The 27,822-nt window shown below is 37.7% G+C and overlaps 1 protein-coding gene across 2 annotated transcripts in view; it reads left to right on the plus strand.

Annotated features, from left to right (window-relative positions):
- LOC311287787 (uncharacterized protein) overlaps positions 1-27,822 on the plus strand; it is a 449,286-nt gene that overhangs the window by 401,907 nt on the left and 19,557 nt on the right. The window lies entirely within an intron of this gene.

Raw genomic sequence — 27,822 nt, forward strand, 5'->3', positions numbered from 1 at the left:
AGTGTTTTCAGCAGATCTGTTTATATTGATGAGCCTCAGACTATCAACACTCATTCAAGCCATTCAGGATCATCAGCAGATCATCTCACTTTATTCTGAGTGTTTGCTGTTAGAAACACATTATTTGAGTCAGGATACATGATAAAAGTCTGTAAAACAACTCTATTGAAAGACAATACTGTTATTTTTCACAATATGACATGGATAATACATAAATAATACAAAACAAACACCGTTGATACTCATAGTTAGGGAAAGTTAGGCTTTTTTTTTTTGCCAATCTGCGAAAAAATTTCTTACCAATAGCTTGTTTTACCATGTGTTACTATAGGTGTCTAGTAGCACCTCCCAATTTATCCACAGCCAAATCCTCTGGGAAACGCCTGGAGAGGCAATCAAAGTCGGGGTGCCCAGACTAATAATAATAAAATAATGTTTTTTTTTTTTTTTTTTTTAATATTACCTTTTGAGATATAGTCTAACTAGGGGTTTTTAGGGGTGCTGAATCTATCCCAGCCATTAGTTTTGAGTAAAAATGACTCCAAGTCCATACAAAAACCACATAAAAATGGTTTTATTGAACAATTACAAAACAAAACTTACTAAATCAGTTTAAAATTTAACAAACCTCATCCAACTCCCCTAAATGGGTGGGCTTTTTGATAAATGGCATTATGGTTTTAAAATTTTAGTTCAAAAGCCTGGTTATAGTGTTTAAGCAATCGAGAAAAACTGTAAAAAGACTGTTTTTATTAAAACACAGTATCTTGACTTCTAGCTTTCCTGCTCGCCATTACTTCTCTGAAAAGAGTCGGCGATCTGCAGGTGCTATCCATTGCTCCTTCTTGCCTTGAGTTCGCTCCCGGCAGAGTAAGAGCCATTCTCCACCCTAGACCTGGCTATGTGCCTACAAATGTGGCACGGTCTGTAATTCTTCAGGCATTTCATCCTCCACCGCATGTGTCTGATGAGCAAGCGAAGCTATATTTTTTATGCTCAGTCCAAGCCCTTGAGGCCTATGTTCAGAGAACCTCGGGCTGGAGGAAGTCGGATCAATTACTTGTGTGCTTTGGGTCACTTAAGAAGGGTTCCCCTGCCTCTAAGCAAACTATCAGCAGATGGATAGTAGAAGCTATTTCTTCGGCTTACGAGGCGCGCAACTTGCCTTCGCCTCTGCTAATAAGAGCCCACTCAACCAGAGGAATGGCTTCCACTAAAGCTTTGTTAGCCGGTGTTTCCCTTCAAGAGGTCTGTGATGCCGCAGGCTGGGCCTCCCCACACACCTTCATAAGACATTACAGTCTAGATCTGCCCTCTAAACCGGGCTCACAAGTGCTCTCGTCTTGAGTGTGCCAGACTGCTTCACACCAGGGTGTATATCTCTCAGTGTGGTGCCGTGGGCATTTCGTTCCCCAATGTGTCGATTCTCGACACAGCGCGAGTTCCCTCGAAAGGGAACGTCTCGGGTTACGACTGTAACCCTTGTTCCCTGAGAAGGGAACGAGATGCTGCGTCCCTCGGCCACACTTCGGGCGCTCCTGAGAACGACTCGCTTCGACCAATCAGAAGCTGACGGGGTTATGTGCCGGCGTCCTTTTATAGCTATCGCATCACCGTCACATGCGACGTCACGAGTGACGTTATGACGCAACACCAATCAAGATTGGACTAGTTCCATACAGACTTCAGACGCGTCACGCCGAAGGCGTTCTCCAATGTGTCGATTCTCGACGCAGCGTCTCTTTCCCTTCTCAGGGAACAAGGATTACAGTCGTAACCCGAGACGTTTATAGAGCTCAGCCTATCTGCAGCCATTGAGTACTAAATATTGATATTATTGCTTTGTTTGTTAATTTTATACCAACATAAGACACCAGATGTCACCAAAGTCAACACATTTTTAGGTTTTAGCTATCTGAATTTACTGGCATGATTTTTTTTTTACTGAAGTTAAAGAAATATTAAATATAACATAAAAATAAGCATATTTTACAAATAAAATATGGTACTTTTATAGGTTAATAAATTCAAAAATACCCCAAAAATAAATTAAAAACACCATAAATTAATAGTTTTTATTTTATCAAAGAAAAAAAAGTTTGGATCACACCTGAAAACATGTGCCCACATTTGTCCACGAACACGGCATTAAGGGCTGTAATGTGAAGAGCGTTCCTGTCTAGTTCACTCAAGATAATAAACATACTCATCCCTAATAATCTTTGTTCAAGATAGTTTTATGTTTACATAAATTGCATCACACTGTTTTTACTTTACTTTACTTTACTTTACTTTACTTTACTTTACTTTACTTTACTTTACTTTACTTTGGACAAACAGACTAAATTATTGTAACTGTTACAGTTGATGCTGAAAGCTGATTTAAATATATTTAATTAATTATACATATTTCCCTATTTTGATACATAAATCTATACATAAATGTTAACACAGATACATATGAATACAGTTTGCCACTGGAAACATAATTGCCACTGATAATTGTCAGTTTCTGTACATAAAAATGGTTACATGTTAAAGATTCGATTACTTTATGACAATGAGTTATCATAAAACCAAACCATGTTTCAATTCAGTTACTTAATTAACTTTTTAAAAAGTTTTTATTTTGTATTATTGAGGTTTTATCTGGTTATATTGTGAGAAATTACAGTATTGTCTTTCAATGGAGAAGTTTCACAGGCTTTTATCATGTCTCCTGACTCAAATAATGTGTTTCTAACAGCAAACACTCAGAATAAAGTGAGATGATCTGCTGATGATCCTGAATGGCTTGTTGAATGAGTGTTGATAGTCTGAGGCTCATCAATATTAACAGATCTGCTGAAAACACTCTTTATTTCATGACAATAGTTCCTGTTTTCACCTCATTTATTATGCTGATGTCTTCAGATCTCCTGTAAATTGACACTTAAAGCTCATTTCATTGGTGTCAGCAGACTGAGGGGATTTGTTGCCTACTATATACGTTTATTTCTGTCTTTATGTTTTCATATGTTTTACTACTTTTCTGGATATCTGCCGTTATTTTAATTGTGAATTAGCATCAGTTGCTTTACAATAGTCAGACAGATTGATATAAATGCTTAAATGTGTAAAACAGTACATGGGTCAAAGACAAATATTGCTAAAAACCTTTTCAGGCATATTTAGAAGAATAATTATTTGATGATATATTCAAAGACTGTATTTAAGGATCATAGTGCAGCCCCAAAATACTCATTCATTGTACATTTAAATCTTTATACTTTCATTCAAACCATTAGGTTTTGCTGCAAGAAGTTTTTAATAATTTAAAATCTAAAAAAATTAGTATGTTCACTTAATCTTTTATATATTTCAATATATAAAAGTGCAGGTCAGAATAACTATGTTGTTTCATTTTTACATAAATATATCTCTAAGTTGAATGATGATAAAACATTATTTCACCCATATTTTGACATTTTGTTTTCACAAAAGATATTTGAAACATTACAGTTTTTCACAATTGCTACGACACAAATGCATCACAGTGTCAAATGTGTTTTAGCGAGTGAGAATGTGTTTAGAGGTTTGCAAAAAGAGTGCAGGATATCTGCAAACAGTGTCGAACTGCCTGAACTTGTTTAAGGTTTTGCAGAAAGACTGATGTATTCAACAAATTGGTTTAGGCTGTTGAAAATGTGCTTCTCTTAGAACTTAGCAATTGTGAAAAACTGTAAAATAGACACTTTACTTGCATTTAATGGGTTTTCTGTGTTTATAAAGAACAATTTTATTTAAAATTTTATTAGATACAGACACTAAAACTTGACATCAGGTATTTGATCTTATTACTGTAAAACAAACTCAGTGACTGATTTATTTTAGATTTTGGCAGATCAGCTCCTCCCACTAAAATTTACCATAATTGAAACCCCTCCCATGTCAATCACATCATCAGTGAAGCTCCTCCCACAGTAATTCAGCAATAAATGCTGTAAATTCCTGTAAATCAGCTACAAGTGAAGACGAGCATCAGGAAGAGCTGAAATCTGCAAAGACTGAGTTTATTAAAGAGGACAGTGAGAACATGAGTGATCCAGAACCCTGCAGAATGAAACACACTGAAGATCCTGAAGAACAAAGAGGTTGGTGTTTATTCTTCATTCATTCATGATGCTGAAGAACATTCATGTTAGAAACATCACATTTAGATAATCTCAGGAGCTGTGAGAGTTTTATTTACTACAATAAATACATTTTTGGTTTTCAACAAATGGTCAGTAAAGCGAGGTTTGAGAAATGTTAATATTGAGTGTCAACATCAGGTTAAACTGAATAATATTATAGCCTTTTTATTTCACATTTATATCAATATTTTCTGCAATTTTCTGCATGTTCCTCCGGGCCTCTGAAAGGTCGTGTAAGGGTCAGTCTGCTGTATATCATGTTGAGATGTGCTGGTCTCTCCAGTCTCTAGTTCTCTGCGTCTGTTATTAGACACATGTTGCTTTATACAGTCTCACAACATCTACTCTCTTAGATGAAGGTCTTACTGAACGCAAGTCAATGTCATAGGATTTATTCACACCCCTTTTACATTTCTTTAATAATTTACATATTCCAGGGGAAAAAAATCTGAAAATCCTTCATAAACCAGACAACTAAAAAATAATCAAAACACTATTGTGACTATATTTAATTTTATTCGAATATTATTTACCACTCACTTCAGTGTTACATATGTATTTTTTCTTCAATTATAATGATTTATATCATTCCTTCTAATATTACTGTCCAATGTCTGATTCAAACATGCCCATCCTGCATATATGCTTGGACTCATTCCTTAAAAATACTTTACAGTCCAGAACTTTATTCAAATTGAACAATTCTTCATCCTCTGCCAAATTATCAATACAATCCCATGTTATTTTATATGCTTGTTATGGCAGATCTTTTGTCTTATATAATACTCTGGAATTTCTTTAGGAATATCCCAGGTAATTATTACTTTGTCGTTTTTATTTCATCTTATCAAGACTAAAGGTATAGGATAATATTTGACCCATTCTGTATTATTTACTGTACTCTTACTATAACGCCCTAATTATGAGCCTTTTATCAGACCCTTGATTTTACATCTTCCAGCACATCACACAGTCTAAACTGTATTATCACCTGATCAGTTACTGTATTATTCTCTGTTATCTCTCAATATTTGAGTCTTAATTTCATTTTCATCTGAAAAAGTTAGCCTTAAACATTCATCTGCTTTTTCATTCTAGTTATTTTCACATTTCCAGTATCACACACACATGTACAGCCTATCCAGTTCATCTCTCCAGCTTTTCAAGTTTGATTTTTAACTTGATTGCTTAATTCTCTTAAAGGGTAACTAAACCCCAGGTCAGAGCCTGACTCCACCCACTGGCAATATTTGAAAAATGCTGGAAAAGTAGGCAGAGCCCAGTGGAGAGGGGGCGTGCATCTGAGACGTATCTCTCTGCAGGCAAGGGCGTGGTTAGCTGGTACCCTCTGACATCAGAGTGTACCACAACTTCCAATAGGAAAATTCAACTGCAGTAGCCACTGTTCAACCTGAAGAGGGCAGCACTCAGACGTTTTTACACCATATTTAGTCAAATTAAAATACTTTAAACACAAATGTCAAAAAAATTACTTGAATCAATGAACAGCACTAATAAAGCCCCATTCTTACAGATCATTAACTAAAAAAAGTTGGTTTAGGGTTTAGTTACCCTTTAATATCTTACTACTACATATTATATGTAATTTCCAGTTGTATTTCATTTAGCACTCTCATTACGATTGTCATCTAGACATTCTTCCCAAAACCTATCTGTTTTAATACTAACTTAATACAACTTTTTTTTTTCTTTACTGAATACTTTTCACCTCCTAAAGTTACTTCAGCTTTGTATTGGATTCTCTATACCATTTTAAACTAGGAATTGGATTTCTTAATTTCGGCAAAGTTTCATATAACGTATACTTTTCTCTTGTATACTCCTTGCAATCTTCATTAAATGTCTTACATTTACATATTTTTCACCTATCATAATGGTTCATTAGGTTCTAAATCAATTGTTCTGAATCAATCAATCTCTTTGTCTATCACAAGGTTGCATCCATTTTGTAGCCAGGCTCTATGTCGAGCCCGATCTCACGGGAAAACGTACAAATTCTACGAGGTGGCTTATTCGTACAAATTCATACGACCTGACTCGTATGAATTAGTAAGATTTTTGCAAAATCGTACATATTTTACGAATTGGCCAATTCGTATGAATTCATACGAATGACCTACCCCTGACCCCGCCCCTAAACCTACCCATCACGTTGGTTTAGACAAATCGTACAAATTCGTACGAGTGAGGTCGTACGAATTAGTACGAATTAGCCAACTTTTTATCATTCGTACGAATTCGTACGAATTGGTCGTGAGATAGCGTTGCTATGTCTCACCTTTTTTCCACAGTGTCTTGATTTATTATAGTCAAATTGTTATTAAAAATTTGACTACAACCCAGAACACCACCATGACTACTGCTATGTTCATCAATGTTACCACAACCATTGACTCAAACAAGCCTTTCTCATCTTGTCACTGTGTTATTCTGGGACACTCTGTTAGCCCAACATCTGGATCCAGACTCTATCTCCTGAAAGATATAACATAAAGTTGAGCTCTCCGTAAGACATCTCGAAGTCATTAATCATTCGGCTCCTTCTTAAACACTCTTCAGTATTTGCTTCTGGAGTTCCAAGTTCTTGTTTTCTGTGTTAGAAGATTTGGTAACACTTTAGAATACTGTTCCTTCATTAATGAATAATTACACAGGAACAAATGAGTAATGCATTAGTAACACTCTAGTAACTACTATTAACTAACAAGAAACTCTGATTAACGAATTAGTAAGTCATAGCGCTCAGATGAATGTGGTAGTTCACTATTAGCTAATCAGTAACTACTATTTTTCATACCTCACTGAAGACTACTAAGAACTACTATATACAGGTTCATAATTAATATTAATAATGCATAATATATAATAAGGTAATGGTAACTCATTAGTAATTAATCAAGTGTTACTACATCCTTCTAAAGGAACTACTAATAATTTGGATCAGTATTCTAGTGAAAAACATGATAAATACCTAATATTGACTGAAGTCATTGTAAGTTTTAAGGCTTTTGTAAGGTTTTGGATAGAAATGACTCGTGTTACTACATCTTTCTAAAGGAACTACTAATTATTTGGATCAGTATTTGTTACGAACTTTTAGAGTCTAGGGAATGTAAGTTAAGCTCTGATTAGCTCTCAAGCACCGCCTTAATGATGACTGACGTCCGACTTGGCCAATCACAGCAAGCTGCGAGCAGAGAGAGTGGGCTAGAAACAAAGAGAAGACAATGAGCACAACAACCAACACGTGTGAAGTGCACTAACGTGCACAGTTCAATGAAAACAAAACACAAAACACGCGTGGAGCGTAACAGTATTCTAAAGTGAAGATCATGGGAACACACTAGTAATGACTCAAGTGTTACCAAATCCATTGGAAGGAATTGATATTCAAAATCTTACAAAAATCTCAAAAGCTCACAATGACTTCAGTCAATATTAAGTAGTTATCATGTTTTTCACTTTAGAATACTGATCCAAATAATTAGTAGTTCCTTTAGAATGATGTAGTAATACTTGAGTCATTACTAATGTGTTACCATTACCTTTTATTATAAATTATGCATTATTCATGTTAATTATGAACCTGTAGATAGTAGTTCTCTGGGAGGTATGAAAAAATAGTAGTTATTTATTAGCTAATAATGAACTACTACATTCATCTGAGCGCTATTACTTACTAATTTGTTAATCAGAGTTTCTTGTTAGTTAATAGTAGTTACTAGAATGTTAATAATGCGTTACTCGTTTGTTCCTGTGTAATTATTCATTAATGAAGGAACAGTATTCTAAAGTGTTACTGAAGATTTTTCTCTTTACATTGGGCTTTATTCCCCTTCTAAAACTCCACTAACACATATTCCCCTTCTGTCAAGGGTTTTCTTCATTCGTATACTTACGGTGTAAGATATCCAAGCCATTGCCAACAAATTTACATTATTTGTTTACAGCCTCATTTACTCGCTCTGCCATGTCACTTTGCTTATTTGATTCTCATTAACCTCGCTCCATCCAGAGACACCCTATCAGTAGTTTTATTACCCCATAAATCTGCATTCTTGCTGTCTCTGTCTCTCTCTCTCTCTCTCTCTCTCTCTCTCTCTCTCTCTCTCTCTCTCTCTCTCTCTCTCTCTCACACACACACACACACACGCTAGAATGAGTTTGTTCTCATTTTCCAATTACATTACTTTGTGGTGCATATACCGCAAATCTTTATGCAAAACAGTTTGTTTTCCAGATAACCTCTAACTTTCCTTTAACAAAGTATGTTATATTATCAAGTCTAATATTCACAGGTCTAACCCATGCTGTCAGTTACTCCTGTAAGGGGGGTACAGTTGCCAGATATGATGAAAGAAGACCAGGAGTCGTGAAGTTCAATCAAATAAGTAAAAATTTACTGAAGAATAGTTTGCAGTTAAATTGGTAGAGCCAGCTTCAAAGTCTCACGAGGAGGTCGCAAGCTAACTCTACCTTACACAAAAATCATACACCAATTATACCTTTTCCAAAGATATGCATTCCATAAACATTCACTTCTGATTGGCTAAGAGAACATTAAGTCTAAACAATAATCCATAGCAGATAGAGAAGTGGGCATATCGTCATTAATCAGCACAGTTGTCGCCCAACTCCAAGATACAAGTCCACAGTGACTTTTTAGTCACTCATGTATCAATCTTGCGTACGCACAAAAACTTTGCGTACACCAGCTTTCACGGTCGGATGTACTAACAGTGAAATTAAAGTGAGAATGTGCGTTCCTCCACGCCAATTTCATGTCTGGCATACGTACATTTCTCATTGTTTTTGTCCGTTGGCGACTCTTACAGGCAATGAAGTGAAGTTGCAAACTTTACACAACGAATTGCTCTACAAGTCTATCGCACCACCACCTGTGGGAAGCATTGCTATTAATTAGCAATTTATAAAATAATTGACATATAATGTCACACGAGCCTTATGGGAATATTCTATCAATTACGCAATTAAGTAAGAACATATAAAAGCATATGCAGATTATACAACCCTTAGTCTATGGCAATGTCAGCTTTGGTTTAAAGGGTCATGAAACCCCCCTCTTTCAGCTCGAGTCTAGCTCACAATTTTAATAACGAGTGATTATTTAACAAAAGGCAAGTAAAACGGTCAGGGTTACATTTTAGACACACACACACACACACACACACACACACACACACACACACACACACACACCTCTGAAGCGATAGGAAAAGTCCTCGGAACCGCATCACTCGCAAGACCGAAACCTGCATTGGTGTAGACAAGGTCGAAGTCCACCTTCACTATTTATTAGCAAGGTAACTTAGATCAGCAGTTTAAGACATTAAATTCCTAAGCACATAACACAAGTAACACTTCCCTTTAAAACACAAACAAGACTTTATTGATTATTCTAACACATAAAACTAATATCTAACACAAATATCAGCTCTTTTTATGTCCTTTCACTTCATATTCCTCTCTTTGAATTATTTCTGTTGTACTGAAAATGAAATAACTTTTTCTCTTTGATTTCAGACCTCATGGAAGTGAAGGAGGAGAGAGAAGAACTGAGTGAAGTGAAGGAGGAGAGTGAAGAACTGAGTGAAGTGAAGGAGGAGAGAGAAGAACTGAGTGAAGTGAAGGAGGAGAGTGAAGAACTGAGTGAAGTGAAGGAGGAGAGTGAAGAACTGAGTGAAGTGAAGGAGGAGAGTGAAGAACTGAGTGAAGTGAAGGAGGAGAGAGAAGAACTGAGTGAAGTGAAGGAGGAGAGAGAAGAACTGAGTGAAGTGAAGGAGGAGGAGGAGAGTGAAGAACTGAGTAAAGTGAAGGAGGAGGAGGAGAGTGAAGTGGAGGAGGAGAGAGAAGAACTGAGTGAAGTGAAGGAGGAGAGTGAAGAACTGAGTGAAGTGAAGGAGGAGAGAGAAGAACTGAGTGAAGTGGAGGAGGAGAGAGAAGAACTGAGTGAAGTGAAGGAGGAGAGAGAAGAACTGAGTGAAGTGAAGGAGGAGAGAGAAGAACTGAGTGAAGTGAAGGAGGAGAGTGAAGAACTGAGTGAAGTGAAGGAGGAGAGTGAAGAACTGAGTGAAGTGAAGGAGGAGAGTGAAGAACTGAGTGAAGTTAAGGAGGAACATCATGTCAAACCTGGAGAAAAACCTTTGAGTCGCTCAAAGACTAAAAAGAAATTTTTAAAGAAAAGAAGAGCCAAGAAATCTTTCACCTGCACTCAGTGTGGAAAGAGTTACACAACCAAACAAAGTCTTCATGTTCACATGAGAGTTCATACAGGCGAGAAGCCGCACACGTGTGATCAGTGTGGGACGAGTTTCGCACAAATACAAAACTTTCAAAGACACAAGAGGATCCACACCGGAGAAAAGCCATATGCATGTAATCAGTGTGGAAAGAGATTTACACACAAAGACAGTCTTGAGATTCACAAGAGAGTTCATACAGGCGAGAAACCATTCATGTGTGATCAGTGTGAAAAGAGATTCTCAGACAAACAAAATCTTAAGTGTCACATGAGAATTCACACCGGAGAGAGGCCGTTCACATGTGATCAGTGCGGCAAAACATTTCTTAGGGCATCAGACCTGAAGACACACCTGACAGTTCATATGAAGGAGAAGCCGCATTCCTGTTCTGTGTGTGGAAAGAGTTTTTCACGGCGGTGTCATTTACATACACATCAGAAAATTCACACTGGTGTGAGAGAGTACATGTGCTTTGAGTGTGAGAAGACTTTTATTACAGCTGAACATTTAAAACTGCACCAGAGAATTCACACTGGAGAAAAACCTTACAAGTGTTCACACTGTGACAAGAGATTCAATCAATCAGGACATCAGAAAAGACATGAGAGGATCCACAGCAGAGAGTTCCCTAGCTAACATACGTTTTTTATAAGAACTTTCTCCATATATTCAGAACAAAAAATATTCTCCAAATATTCAGAACCAAATGTTCGTTCTGGGAACGTAAGAGGAATGTGTTTTAAAGAAAAACCTCAGAGGTGTGGGTGACAGTGATTCTGTCAGTGTGGACCTCAGAGACAATGCTAATTAGTATATGTCACTCAGGCTATAGACTATAGGCTACACCATAGACTGCCATCAAGGCCTCAATGAAGGGGATTATGTGAACAGAAAGGGGGTTCACAATGTAAATGTGCAGCCCATTACTATTGTGATTCTTAATATTCCAGATTAGTAATATTATATCAAATAAAAAAAAAGGCAGTTGACTAAAATCTTCCATATCACAAATGTGAAAGCAAAATGTCCAGGATTTGTGCATGACTAAAGCATTTTCAGAGATTCACATTTATGCACATTATTTGAAAGTGGGTTTTCACGGATGCTTCATACAAAGGCATAACAGCCTACGGGTATGCATTTTATGCACTGTTATTGATAAACAAAACTGGAAGAGGCGTGCCATTTGCCTATTTTATCCTGAGCAAGGACACTACTGCAACAGTAAGCCTCTGCCTACAGAAGCTTCTATCCAAGGTCAGTCCAATGTTAGCAGAATTTATGTTATGCTGTATTTATTCTTTTCTTTGTAATTGGAACTACAGGAAATATGCATGTTTGAATCTGGAAATACTACTGCACTGAGCTACAGCTTTTGAAGTTTGGATCTCACTAGGTTCTTAACTCTCTATTCTAAATGTGCTTGATACAATGTTTACACTGTCTACAATACACTCTGTCTAATGTATGCTTTTGGGTGTGGTGCAACTTTTTCCTGTCTTTTCTTTTCTTTCTTTTTCAATGTTACAGGTCAGTGATGATGGACCGTGACTTGAGAGTGCTTAATGCTATTAAAAGCGTTTTCCCAAATGCAAAGCTTCTCCTTTGTTGGTTCCATGTGCGATGAATATACGATATCACTATTTGTGACATTTAACCCTCCTATTACCTTTGGGGTCAATTTGACCCCATTCAGTGTTTAACGTCTCTAAATACATACTTAAATTTTTTTTTTTGCTTCATATTTAAAGACTTTTCCTAATTTAATGGGGACAACTGGGTAAACATAAAATTAACATGATGATAGGTTTTCAATGTTCTGTACGTACTTTTGTAGCATCGGTGTTCTTTGGGGTCAATTTGACCCCAGGCTCATTTTGCTGTATAAAACATATAAGAAATATCAAATTTTTTGTTGTTCACACATTGGTGATTAGGCACAAATCCCACATTAATTTTGGATGATATTGAGGTCATTATAAGTTGAGATTTTATGATCTTCAAAAACCTTCCCTCTGCTTTAGGGCCCTAACCCGACATTACCATATAGGCCTACTTGAAGTATTGCGAGAACCACTAATAGTTCACACGATATATGAAGGGAGGAATCATAATTCTCACAAGAAATTAGATATTTCCAGTGCCAATTATATATTTCCAGGGAAGGGATAACATAATTCTTGCAAGAACTTTGATATTTTGTGCCGTGGGGGAGGGGAAAACATAATATAGGGGAGGAGCAAATGTATGAAAGCTTCCACAGAAGCCTTATAAACCATTTCTCTTTGTGCTTTGTGAGCTCTTTCTCAATTGAAAATGACCTCTTAGCAAAGTTTTTTTTGGGGGGGGGGGGGGGGGGGGGGGGGGTTTGGGTTCTATACAGACCTGTTCGCCAGCAAGACACCAGTCGACCCGCCCTAAATGCAGGACGATGCCATACCAGCCATGCCGTCAGTGTTGACCAGTGAGGTCAGGCATGCGATCCAGAACATCCAGAAAGACAGGGCGCCAGGGCTGGACGGAATCGAGGCCGAGCTGCTCAAAGAGGGTTGACCGATGCTTTGGGCAGCATTGGCCAGCCGTTTCAGCCGCTACATGGCGCAGAGAAGAACACCAGATCAATGGAAGACGGCCAAGACAGTGCTGTTGTACAAGAATGGTGACCGCGAACAGCTGAGGAATTATCGGCCAATCTGGCTCCTGCCGACCGTGTACAAGGTTTTCACCAAGGTGTTGTACAACCAACTAGCCAGGCAGTTGGACGAACAACAGCCACCCGAACAGGCCGGCTTCCGGTCTGGCTACAGCACAATGGACCACATCCACGTGCTGAACCAACAGCTCGAATGCTGCCGGAAGTACAAGATGCCCTTGGTACTGGCCTTCGTAGACTACGAGAAAGCCTTCGACAGCATAGAGATCAATGCCGTACTGCTCGCTCTACAACAACAGGGCATCTCCTATAGTCCATGAGCCAGGGCCCCAAATTTGGTCTATCGGTATCATCTGGGGGGGCAAATGCTATCATTGTTTTTTGGCAAGGTATATACCCCTAGTATTAGAAAAATCACGATAGCAGTGCAGCGGTGGTAGCGAAATCACTTTTTTGAGCTCATGAAGTTACTAACACCCTAAAATAAATTCCGTTTTTGAAATCTAGTGTATATCTGGTTTAGGCTCATGCTAGGGATATTGTCAATATTCTATAATATGGTGCTTGGTATCGTTGGAAAGGGGACCTTTTAGGCTTTCATTTAAGCCCAGTACTGAATCTGTCTGACAAACACAGAGGTCACAAGACTTCTTTAAACCAGACATAACACACATTTTTTCACAATTTCCGCCTAAACTGTATGCTTTCTTTTATCCCTGTGGCATGAAAGAACACCAGGGACACAAAACTCAACAACTTCAATACTCAAGGCACTCTGATGACTCAGAAAATGTATCATATACCCATACTATTTATTTGTGAGAGTCTTAAATTAGACTTGTGCAGCCAGCACAAGTCTTCAAAATAGATTAGAGCGAATAGAATGGACAAATAGAATACCCTATTAGTCCAGGGCCAAATGGCCTATTTATTCATGTACAGTTGTAATAAAAAGTAATTGTTTCAATAGTGTTGTCAACATAACACTTGTAAGTGGTTTAACAAAATGTTTCTATCATGTATTTTGATATTCACCCACTTTCAGTTCGAATATCAGAAAGTAGCTCATGCACGGAATGTTGATGGATTTTGACAGTTTGAAAGGTTTTTTAAAAAGTCAGTTTTGTGAAAAGATTGTTGGTTCAGTTGACTGGTTATAACAACACTACCAACTATGCCATCTTCAATCAACTTCCACTGAGTTCCAGGGGTATTAAATGTAAGTACAAAATACTTTTTCTCTTGTGCTTGTGAATTGGTGGGGAATAGTAGCAGTAGCTAATGTAAGCTTGGCGTTTTTAGCAGGCTAGCTATCTAGCAGGCAAGCTAGCTTGCAGGTTAAACTGGCTGTCATTAATCATAGACTGGCATAGATTAATCTATGAAACAGTGTAACAGTAACTGCTACAGTGCAGTCAGGGCTCTCAAGTGTCACGTGGCAGTCACTCATTTCGGTCTTTTGTCACGCCCTCTCGCCACACATTGTATTTCTCACGCGGAAAAACTATTTATAATATATTTAATATGCCGCAGCGCCAAAATGTCTCTGGCCGCGCCAGTCTCATTATGGAACCGGCAGGAATCAATCGCTGTAAAAATAGAGAGATGAGCAGCGCGCCGTCCGTGGTCTGTGCATCTTCAGGTTTATAATGCGTGCTGCTGTGGAGATGCTGCGGCAGATGTGTCGCGTTTGAGCTCCGTGTATTTCTGCCGTAGTTTCGGGTTTCCACCTCCGACGTAGAGCAGCGTACATCCACTTCCCTAAACTTTGTCTCATTAAGAGACCAGAGACCCAAATGGACGGACACACACACACACACACACACACACACACACACACATACACATACACACACATACATATATATATATATATATATATATATATATATATATATATATTGAATGTGCACAAAGTTTTGAACATGAGCAGAAATCTTGCTCAAGCACATCTGAAATATTAGAGTCCAGGGGGTTATTTTTTCATTAAACGTAATTCATGTAATTCATGTTAATAATTGTCATATGCACATTTAAGGAGGTTACTTCCTCAACAAAAGATGCAAAAGAGGAGGGAAGAATAAATGATGCCTACAGTCTACATGTGTGTTGACTCAGATATAATTAGAAAAGTAGATCTACAGGAGAATAAATATATGAAAACAATACAGAATGCCTGACAGTCTTACTGCAATATATTACATTATGTTTTTAAATTTGGATTATAATATATGTTTCCCTTTACATAAAGATAATTCCAGCATAAATTGATTAAAAAAAAGGTATAAATAGGTGCATAAAAATGTACCAGAATGCAGGAAATTATGTGTTTAATGCTCAAAATTTTCTGGGGGAGGACCCACAGACCCCACGCATCATAAGTCATGTGTCAAATCTTTTCTTCTGCAAGTCTGAGCAATTCTTAATAACAACAACAAAACTAAGAATATTATTAATGAAACACCCCCATTCCTGCGACCCGTCCAACCCGCACCCCCTTTGTTACTCTTACCTTTCTTCAAAACTTGAGAGCCCTGGTTAAACAGTGTAACAGTAACTACTACAGTGCAGGCTAGCTAGCTACATCAGTTGGACATCTTCCAACATTTATAAGAGGATGTAAGTGACATCAGGTTAAGCTTATGTTATGATGGGCTGGGTTTAAGTAATGTCAAGTAACAAACTTTTCGTTCTTTTTTTTCTCAACACAATTGTTCATTAACCTGTAATGTTTACATCACCACCCTTGTGATTTTCTTTTTAGTTACTGTGATGGTGGGATACTCTTGCACAATATAACTGAGTAGAGGAGATTTAGATCTAGATTCAGAATGGACAGCCAGTACAAAGAATCTGAAGTGTGTATCATACACCATGAAACATCAAAGGAAGATTATGAAATCTTTGGTCTTAAAGACTATGAATCCTGGAAAACATTGCTTGACGCAGCCAAAGTGAGAAACTATGCCCCTATTACAGATGTTGCTAAAGACCTTGGAGAAGAAGTCCCATTAATCCACTATCACAGAAAATGTCGGAGCCTCTTCACAATGAAAAGAGAATTAGAGACTCTGAAAAGGAAAGCCACAGAAAACATTACAGATGAAGCTGGAGAGAATAGCTTACCAAAAAGACCAAGTAGGAGATATTCAGATGGAGCAAGAGTATATCATCCAGTCTGCATTTTTTGTAATAAAGATAAGTTTGTAAAGGGCTCCAAGTCAAGGGAAAAACTCACAAAAGCTGTAACATTCAATGCTGACCAAACACTGAGAGAATGTGCCATCCAAAAAAGAGATGAAAAGATTCTAGCAGTAACAAGCAGAGATGTAGTTGCTGCAGAGGCCCACTTTCATCGTTCATGCTATAAGGAGTACACAAGAATCAAGAAAAAGGAGCCAAAGAACCAAGGTAACGATGCAGGAACAGATGGTGATGAAGAGTATAAAAGGATTGAAATGGAAGCTTATAAAGACCTTTTTGTGTATATCAGAACTGATATCATACCCAACAAAACAGTTGTACAGGTCACTTATTTGGTCACAAAGCTCACATCATTCATGCTATCTGGTGGAGTTACAAGCCTGCGGGATTCAACAAAGAAGAACATTCGAAGGACGCTTGAAAATGAGCTGGGAAATTCTGTCGATATATTTCCAGATGACAAAGCTAAATTGCTGATGGTTCCTCAAACTGTTTCTAGAAGGGATGTTGTCTTGGAAAATCAAAATCTGCTGAGGGAACTCAACGTTTGGAAAGCCAAGTCAACCAATGTCAACAAGATCATAGATCAGACATCATCACATATCAGATCAATCATTAAACAGGATATGACTGTGACCCCCTGGCCATTCCATCCATCTGATGTGAAAGATAACGGTTATATCACTTTACCAGATCAACTAGAACGGCTTCTCGTTGGACTGCTCACTGGAAATCCTGACACAAAAACTCAAACACAGAAGATCACTGCTTTGGTTCAATCATTTAGTCAGGACATAATATACGCTATCACAGGTGGTCAACATAAAACACCAAAGCACATTCTACTCACGTATGCTGTAAAAACACTGACGGGTAATACTGAGCTCATACAAACACTGAACAAACTGGGGCATGGGGTGTCTTACTCCCAACTTGAAGAGAACAACACTGCTCTGTGTCTCCAAAAACTAGCAACAGCCTCTAACCAAAGAGTTGTACTTCCAGCCTCCATCAAGCCTCATGTCTTCACCAATCTTGCATGGGATAATATTGATAGACTTGAGGAAACCCTCACTGGAAAGGGTACATCACACAGAGTTAATGGCATAGTGGTACAGGCCAATTTCTATGGACCACATCTGTCAAGAAATGATCTTCCACACATTGAGAAACTGAAGCAGAGATCAGTCACCGTTGAAGACCAAGGCCTGGAAGTATATGTAGCAGGTGAGCAGGTTTGAGAATTAGCATGGAGCTATAATCATGTATCTATTTTCTATGTATCCAATTTAATTGTACATTCCACATAAAACATTCATTCATTCATTCATTCATTCATTCATTCATTCATTCATTCATTCATTCATTCATTCATTCAGGTGCACGTGTGGGCCCACAACCTCTTCCAACCAGGGAACACTGTATCCAGGAAACCAAGGAGGCTGCTCTTCTTGCAAGAAAGAAGACAATGGTGTGGGCACTTGCAAGGCAAATAGATCCAGAGAATCAGACAATCCCCAGCTGGACTGGTTTTAATATCAGCACCAGGGACCAGGAACCAATCTCAAAAGATATTCTTGGGTATCTGCCAACCATCAACTCTCCAGCCACAGAGTTGAACACAGTGTTTGAAATCCTGAAACAATCAGAGCTAATCAGGAAGGAACTGCACCTAGAGACAATAGTTGTAGTCATGGATCAAGCGCTCTATGCAAAAGCCGCTGAGATAACCTGGAAGCACAGAGAATGGTTCTCCAACATTCTTCTCAGGATGGGGACATTCCATACAATATGTAATGCCTTAGCCATCATAGGAAAGCGGTTTAGAGATGCTGGTCTAAAGGACATATGCATAGAGGCTGGAGTTGTCGCAGAGGGGTCCATCAATGGACTCCTTGACGGTAAACACTATAACCGTGCAGTCAGGGTCCACAAGTACATCTCAGAAGCACTGATAAGACTTGCATGGGAAGAGTTCACACCCTGGGTTGAGAAAAATGCTCCAGAGAGGAGTTGGATGATCAAATCGTTCTTGGAGGATATTAAAGACATGACCAGTGACCTGAACCAAGAAAAGATGACCAATCTGCTCCAAAGTCCACATTCAGCTGAGCTGATAACCCTGTGGACAGACTATCTAGAACACCTCCGTCACAACAATGGAGAGCTCTCTGCATTCTGGATGTCATACATTGACATGGTAGAGGATGTAGTACTTGGCCTTCTGCGTGCGTCTCGTGAGGGGGACTGGGAGTTGCACCTCCACGCTATAAGAACCATGATCCCATGGTGCTTTGCCTACGATAAGATGAATTATGCCAGGTACATTCCTTATGCATTTCTGTATGCTTGTATATTCTGCATCAATTCAATTTGTAAAGACTGGTAGCCAAAATATTAAAATCAATCTCCCTCTCATCTCTCAGGTATCTGTCTCCTTACTTTGCTCAGATGACCAACCTCCCAGAGAAGTATCCTTCTGTGTATGAGGCCTTCAAGACAGGCCAGTTATCAGTGCAGTTGTCAAATAACAACACATTTGGGAGGATTCCTGTAGACCAGGCTATTGAAGTCACAGTGAATAAAGACACACAAACTCCTGGAGGCACATCACGGTTTAGCCTGAAATCTGGAGCGGTCAGGCGTTACTACCTAACAGCTGAGCACCACAGTGCATTCCTAGGACAGTTAAGGGAGATGCTACAAGGCAACAAATCACAGCTTTCTCATTCAGAGCTACAGTCACCAAGAATCCAGAAAGATGAGGAAGCAGTTTCAGCAGTGGTTAGCCTCATACAAGGATGGATAAACCCATTTGACGGTATACATCAATCAAAACATGCACAAACAGACAAAACACAGTTTATACCCAACAGCAGCTGCCATAAAATGTTTAATGTAAACACGGACTGTGAGCACTCAATTTTGTTGTACATAGTACGGTGACAATAAAATATATTCTTATTTGCAGAGAAGCGGGACCTCATTAGCATCTCTACGGCAAAAACAGCTCCCAAAGACATTGCCTCCGACCTGATGAAGGCATATGAGATTGGTGAGCAATGCTATGCAAACTTCAAGGATGAGAGACTAGACAAAGAAACACCAGCAAAGAAATTCCACGACCCAATGAAAACCAACAAGCTGAAAACATTCAGTGATATGTGTAAGAAGAGAGAAGTGAAATCAAGTGGGAGGGCAGTCATCTTGAAAGCAGACAGGTCTCTGTTTGGACGCATCATAGTGATGGCACAAGTACGTAGTTTTAACATGGAGGATATCCTTTCTCATCCTCTTGGTCCATTGCCCTGGGCACTCTCCACACCAGATGGATTACTGAGAAAAACAAACAAAGCTACTTTGGCCACAGCCTTGCAGAAAAATGTAGCACTACAGGAAAAACACCCAGAAAACTCTGCCACAGTGGTTGATGGGATGAACTTAGTCCAACGAGTGAAAGGTGATGAAGTTACTTTCAGAGATGTTGCCACAACAATCCTGGGTATGGCTCTGAGGGAAGGCAGTCAGAGTAGAAGAATAGATGTTGTGTTCGACACATACAAGCAGAACTCAATCAAAAATAGTGAAAGATCTCTACGGGGTGAAGAGACTGGTCATGAGTTGCAGGATATCACAAGCACACAGATGGTGAGGCAGTGGAGGAACTTCCTGACCAAAGTCAATAACAAAACTAGTCTCATTAGCTTCATAGTGAATGAATGGAGGAAGCCAGAATACAGAGAAAAGCTACAGGAGAAGATTCTATATGCAACTGTGATTGACAAATGTTACAGAATCACATATCAAGACAGTGAGGAGGTGTCAACTCTTCAATGTCAACAAGAAGAAGCAGATGGACGACTACTTCTCCATGCCGCCCATGCCGCAAGAGAGGGATACCAATCTATAGTTATCTGTTCAGAAGACACAGATGTCTTTATCATGTCTTTAGCATTCTGTGACAAGATTGAGGCCCCATTGTTCCTGAAGTGTGGCACAAGAACCCGTACAAGGCTGGTAGCTATCAGGAAGGTTGCAGCCACTGTTGGCATGGACACTTGTCGGGCTCTCATTGGGTTGCACGCCTACACAGGATGTGACACTGTAAGCGCTTTTGCAGGCAAAGGGAAGACAAGGGCACTTACACTCCTGATGAACAACAAAGAAATACAAGACACGTTCTTTAAGTTGGGCCAGGAATGGGACCTCTCACCAGAACTGAGCAACCAACTGGAGGCATTTACATGTGTCCTCTATGCCCCAAAAGCATCAACCACCATGATCAACAAGCTCAGGTACCACCTTTTCTGTGCAAAGAAAGGTGAAATCGAGAGTCATCAACTCCCACCGTGCAAGGATAGCTTGAGGCAACACACACTGCGAGCTAACTATCAGGCTGGTATTTGGAAAAGATGTTTAGAAAAGGACCCACAAGTGCCAAGCCCTGTTGGCAGAGGATGGAAGATGGAGACAGAGGAGGAAGGTGAACAATTGGTGCTGCACTGGATGGAAGGCCAGCCAGCACCTGAAGCTGTCCTGGATCTACTCGCCTGCAACTGCACAAAAAAATGTTCACTCCCACGATGTATGTGTCTTGCAAATGGCCTCAGGTGCACAGACATGTGTAAACTGACAGAGTGTGAAAACCAGGTGACCTGTGTAGAAAGTTCAGATGAAGACGAGGACGACATGGAAAATGATGATGAGTAGATAATAAAATAAAGGACATCAACATACAAACCAGTCTTTGATTAAATATATTCACTTTACAACCTGTTTCTTTATTGACTTTTACAACTAATAGGTCTCCATCCTATTTGTCCATTCTATTCGCTCTAATCTATTTTGAAGACTTGTGCTGGCTGCACAAGTCTAATTTAAGACTCTCACAAATAAATAGTATGGGTATATGATACATTTTCTGAGTCATCAGAGTGCCTTGAGTATTGAAGCTGTTGAGTTTTGTGTCCCTGGTGTTCTTTCATGCCACAGGGATAAAAGAAAGCATACAGTTTAGGCGGAAATTGTGAAAAAATGTGTGTTATGTCTGGTTTAAAGAAGTCTTGTGACCTCTGTGTTTGTCAGACAGATTCAGTACTGGGCTTAAATGAAAGCCTAAAAGGTCCCCTTTCCAACGATACCAAGCACCATATTATAGAATATTGACAATATCCCTAGCATGAGCCTAAACCAGATATACACTAGATTTCAAAAACGGAATTTATTTTAGGGTGTTAGTAACTTCATGAGCTCAAAAAAGTGATTTCGCTACCACCGCTGCACTGCTATCGTGATTTTTCTAATACTAGGGGTGTATACCTTGCCAAAAAACAATGATAGCATTTGCCCCCCCGTTGATACCGATCAACCCCCCTGGCTCATGGACTACTACGAGTACGTGGACCTTTTGCGGGAGCTGAACAGCGGATGCGCCACCAACATCACCTTGTTCTACAGGACACTTCCCACTTGAATGACAGGGTACAGCTGTGGCCAAATGTGAAATTTGTTTTAGTTCAAACTTCAGTTGTTATGATGTTGATTCACATTTTTCTAGATTATTGTGCAGAGTGATCAGAGGCATTTTACATCATTTCAAAAAGCTTTATCACAAAACCCCAAATTTCACTGTTTTTGTCCTTGGCACCAAATTATCAGCTAACATCATTTTACTAATCATATAATCAGCACATGATTGCTATAAGGAAGGAAGAAGTGCTTCCAATCATTGTGTTCTTCTGTTAGCAATGGTTTCCTCCAAAGAAAGATGGAGGATCATCTTTGCATCAAAATGGCCTCCATTTACCAGATCATCAAGAGCTTCAAGAATAGAGGTTTGGCTGCAGTGAAGAAGGCTTTAGGATGTCCCAGAGTGTCCAGCAAGTACCAGGAACTTCTCCTCCTGAGGAATCAGCTAGGGAATCGTGTCACCACCAGTGCAGAACTGCTCAATATTGGCTCAATATTCACTGAAAAAAGTGAAACATCAGTGCAATTCATTCAAAGTATATATTTGCATTGGTCCAATGGAAAATTGTGATTTTCAGTTTATACCTTCTGTTTTCACTTTGCCTCAAAGTAAGTGTTACACCCTCTAAAATGATACTTTGGATTAACTTAAAAAAATTGATGTAATTTGTTACAGCTAATTTTTTTAGTTTTTCTCAAATTGTATTTATGATTTAGTTAAAACCATAAATTTTGATTAATGTCAAACCAAAATTTTAATTTTTTCCAACTCAACGTTTTACCTTTACCCAAAGTACACAGCAAAAACTCCAGTGTTAAATTAACACTCAAGAGTGTTAAAGTTAATGAGATAATTAAGTGATTAATTGAGTGATGATTGACTATTATTGAAGACACCTGATGTTAACAAGCAGAATCACTGAAGGAGAAAATCACAAATTGTAAGTTACCATTATGGTGATGTGTGTTTGCTTTAGTTGGGCTCTAGACCATTATATGTTTACTTTAATATTTGTTTGGCTGTTATATCTGAATTATAACTGCCAGATGAACAAAGAAAAAAAAAAGTGATCTGATGGTGTTGGTTATATTATGACAATCATCATTTGAACTTGATCACTGAACTCATTAAGATCCTTATTTCTGACATAGGTTTATGTTGTTGGTTACAGCATAACTGTGATTCTGCATAAATACCCAGAATTGTTGATATAATATAAAGGATTTCTTAAAAGTTGTTTTGGGAAAAAAAAAAATCTTTCTTTTAGGCACACGCAGACGTCAAGTTTCAGTCTATGCATCTCAACAATGGTGACAAGCAAAATATTCAATTAGGAAAAGGAAATTACATAGACAATTCAGATCATAATTTATTCATACCGCAATGCATGATGGGAGCCATTAATGAGTTGTGATTGGTGGCAGCCGCTGCAACATGCTTTATTATTGTCACCATTGTTGAGATTCACAGGCTGATTATTGATGTCTGTGTTTTTAAATAAATTAATTCGAAAGTCTTTTGATTAGAAAAATGTTTATTAAATATTATGGATTATATGAAAAATTCTGAAAATCATATGCTGTAGAATTACAGAGCTGATATAATTGACAAGTTAAACCAAACTATCTCAATAAGTTTCATTCTTCAGATCACAGCATGATTATGTCAAAACATAACCAACACCACACTTTTCTTTGTTCATCTGACTGTTATAAATCAATAACAGCAGACAAACAAAATTTAAAGTAAACATATAAGGGTGAAGAGCCCAACTAAAGCAAACACTATTCTCCCTAATGGTAACTTACAATTAGTGATTTTCTCCTTCAGTGATTCTGCTTGTTAACATCAGGTGTCTTCAATAATGCTCAATCATCACTAAATTAATCACTTAATTATCTCATTAACTTTAACACTCTTGAGTGTTAATTTAACACTGGAGTTTTTGCTGTGTACTTTGGGTAAAGGTAAAACTTAAAATTTTGGTTTGACATTAATCAAAATTTATGGTTTTAACTAAATCATAAATACAATTTGAGAAAATCTTAAAAAATTAGCTGTAACAAATTACATCAATTTTTTTAAGTTAATCCAAAGTATCATTTTTTTCAGTGCAGGTGGGTGTGAGAGCATCTGCACACACAGCGAGGCCAAGACTTTTGGACAACGACCTGGTGTCAAGAAGGGCAGCAAAGAAGCCACTTCTCTCCAATAAAAACATCAAATATTGGCTGAAATTCTGCAGGAAGTACAAGAATTGGACAGCAGAAGACTGGTGCAAAGTTAATGTATCTGATTAGAACATCTGGAAAATCGATTGTCCAGAGAAGAAAAGGTGAACGCTACCATGAGTCCTGTGTCGTGCCAACAGTGAGGCATCCTGAGACTATCAATGGGAGTGTAATATTGACCCCAAACCTATCCTTGATAAAATATATTGTATAATATAATAAATAAAAAGCTATTAAAACACCAAAAATATATATAATTTTTGAATTTTCGATAAATCAGTGACATTTTATAGTGATTTGCTAATTTGTCCATAGTCGTGCAATAGGTATTCTGGATGTATAAGGGGGTGGGGGTGGGGGGTTGGTGGTGTTTTATTTAAAGGGCTATTTAAGTAGTCAACAAAGAAACATAAAGTACCTGACTTAAACCTTTGGGGAAAAAATCAAATTGTGGGGGTTTAAATTGCTGGGGTCAAATTGACCCCAGTGGGTAAAAGATGTTGGTAGATTTGAGGGTAACAGGAGGGTTAAATTTACGATGTTGTGCAGTTGACATTGACAAACTAACAGGAAAGGTCAACTGAGCAGGTACAAAGTACTATCTAAGGATCTTTGGCACAGTGTGCTGTTTTCAACAGTGTTCTTTAAAAACGTGGTGGTGTAATCTTTAACTGTACTGTATATTTAAGGGCAATCAACTAGTGGTCTGCAATGTAATTGCAGGTGGTTGTGACATAAATACTTAGTTTACAGTATATGCCTATTTAAAATCCTGAATTCTACTTACATGAAACATGAAGCATACTTGCGCTTTCTGGTGAAAATGTGGGATATATACAGAGTTACATTGCAGTACAATAACATAAACTCCCTTTTGGCCAAGCAATGGAAACTAACTGCCACATGACAGGGTGAAATAACATACCCTAATGTGCATCTGAAGCAATTTATGCTGTTATAGGCTGTTAACCGGTGGCTTGTGAAGACAGATGGAGGTCACCTGAACAAAGAAATGTGGTCATTCATGCCATGGCATCAATGAAAGGTACTATATTTATATTTTTTTAACATTCATAACCCCAGTGCCAGGGGCGATTCTAGGATTTTCATCTTAGGGGGGCTCAGCCCCCAATGAGGGTATGATAAAAAAAAAAAGTAACACTTTAGTTTAGGGTCTAATGCTCACTATTAACTAGTTTAATTAACATGCGTATGGCAGGGTTTTATAATCACTGAGGTCCCGAATGTGAGGTGGGCTAGTTGGGGGGTTCGGGGGAAATTTTGATTCCTCCTTATCTACATGTGTGCATTTTAAGATGTTTTGAAGGCCAAAAAAATTGGATAACAATAGCTTGAAAACCATGTCAGTGGGCAGCTGATTCTTTTTTTTCTCCTCGTCAGCATCACTCTCTTTTTCTCTTTGTTTTTCTCTTGCCCTGTCTCTTCCCCTTCTAAAACTGATCTTTGACCGATATAGGCTTTTCATTTTTGTCAGTCAGTCAAGAAAGTAAACATAGGGTCAACTGATAGGTTGATTTATGAATCATTTTCTAAGACACGTTCATTTACTGAAAGCGACTAGGAAAGCTAGGTAACTAACTTTATTACATTCATTCACAATATGTAGGTTACACATTAATTATTGATCTTATGGCTAATACAGGTCTTTATAATCAGATAGGTCCTAAATTTGAGGTTGTTAGGGGGTTCAATTTTTTTATTTCAAGACGTTTGAAGGTCAAAAAAAGGATAAGAAATAGCTTTAAAACCATGTCAGCGGGGCAGTGGATTATTTGTCAATTCCTGCTCTCTCCTCATCTTCATCACTCTTTCTTTTTCTCTCAGTCTCCTCATCTTGCCCTGTCTCTTCCCCTCCCAAATCTTTTTTTTTTATTTACTGAAGGCTACACATTGTATTAAATTAATTCTCAATATGTACACATTCATCATTATTGGTATTGGGGTATTAACATGCCTAAGACTTTTACACAGTATTGTATATACATTTCCTAAGTTTGCCACCTGAACACACACACAAAAATTGACTCGATTCTACGTTAAGTGGGTAAAAAACAACAAAAATAAAACTCCTTAATCTCGCCTTCGTGGACAAAAATGGGCACCCACAGGAATGAATGGGAAAAATTGTAATTCAGAGCTTTTTTTTTTGTCAAATAAAAATCAATACATCCAACACAAAGCATATCATACATACACACGAATGAAGGGGTGGTCCTGTACAACATTCTTAATGTGGCAAACACTCTACACACAAACAAAGCATTCAATGAGCCTACAGCTGTTTTTTTTTATGTATTTTTTTAATAAAAAGTCACTCACACATACAAAAACAAAGAATTTGATGAGCCAATGACTGACCTTTTTTTATGTTCCAATCAACTACCAGTGCACGCGCGCACACACACTCACACACACACGTGCACGTGTGCACAAGTGCATGTAAACATTATAACTAGGGCTGTCACGATATGATATCGTGATTATCGCGTCCAAAATAAAAGTTTGTATTTTCATAATAAATGAGTGTGTACTGTGTATAATTATTTTGTATATTTAAATACACATACGTGCATGTATATATAAACACACAAAAAAATGTTAATTAGATATACAATTTTTATATTTATATTTATATAATATAAATTATATATAAATCTATAAACAGTATATACATGCAAATATTTCTTAAATATATACAAGCATGTGTGTGTATTTATATATATATATATATAAAATAATTATACACAGTACACACACATTTATTATGAAAATACAAACTTTTATACTTTTATTATAACTATGATTATTGTTTATTCTTTACCCAACACTTACTTTTTTGAGTTATTGTTATGTTTAATCTTACCTGTTTGGTACCAATTGGTTTTTTGAGTTATTGAAATTTGATGTTTTTTGTTTGAAATAAATGGTAAATGATCTACTACTTTATCTTTTCCTTATAGCATGGTCATATTTGTCTAAGCATATTTTGGCATCTATGTATAGTCTCACCTAACACAGATTTATTTATTTATTTATTTATTTTACAATTTTAACTTGTGATAAAGTCAAAAACTTAGGAGGTTAAATTAGTTATAACAGTGGTTTATAGAGTTAAGTGTATATGCTGCCATTGAGAACTACAGCCATCTAGTGGCTATTGATATTATACCAACATAAGACACCAGATGTCACCAAAGTCACCACATTTTTAGGTTTTAGTTATCTGAATTTACTTTTCTGAATTTTATTTTTTTATTTTGTATTATTGAGGTTTTATCTGATTATATTGTGAGAAATTACAGTTTTGTCTTTCAATAGCAGTTTATAGGCTTTTATCATGTATCCTGACTCAAATAATGTGTTTCTAACAGTAAACACTCAGAATAAAGTGAGATGATCTGCTGATGATCCTGAATGGCTTGTTGAATGAGTGTTGATAGTCTGAGGCTCATCAATATTAACAGATCTGCTGAAAACACTCTTTATTTCATGACAATAGTTCCTGTTTTCACCTCATTTATTATGCTGATGTCTGCAGATCTCCTGTAAATTGACACTTAAAGCTCATTTCATTGGTGTCAGCAGACTGAGGGGATTTGATGATTGTGAATATGTACATTTATTTCTGTCTTTATGTTTAGGTTTTCCTTGCAGGTTTTTTTTACCACTTTTCTAGATATCTACCGTTATTTTAATGAAGAAAGAGAATAATTGTTAGAATTAGAAATAAAGAATTGTGAATTAGCATCAGTTGCTTTACAATAGACAGACAGATTGATATAAA

This window comes from Rutilus rutilus, assembly GCF_951802725.1.
Source record: "Rutilus rutilus genome assembly, chromosome: 1".
Taxonomy (NCBI): Eukaryota; Metazoa; Chordata; class Actinopteri; order Cypriniformes; family Leuciscidae; genus Rutilus; species Rutilus rutilus.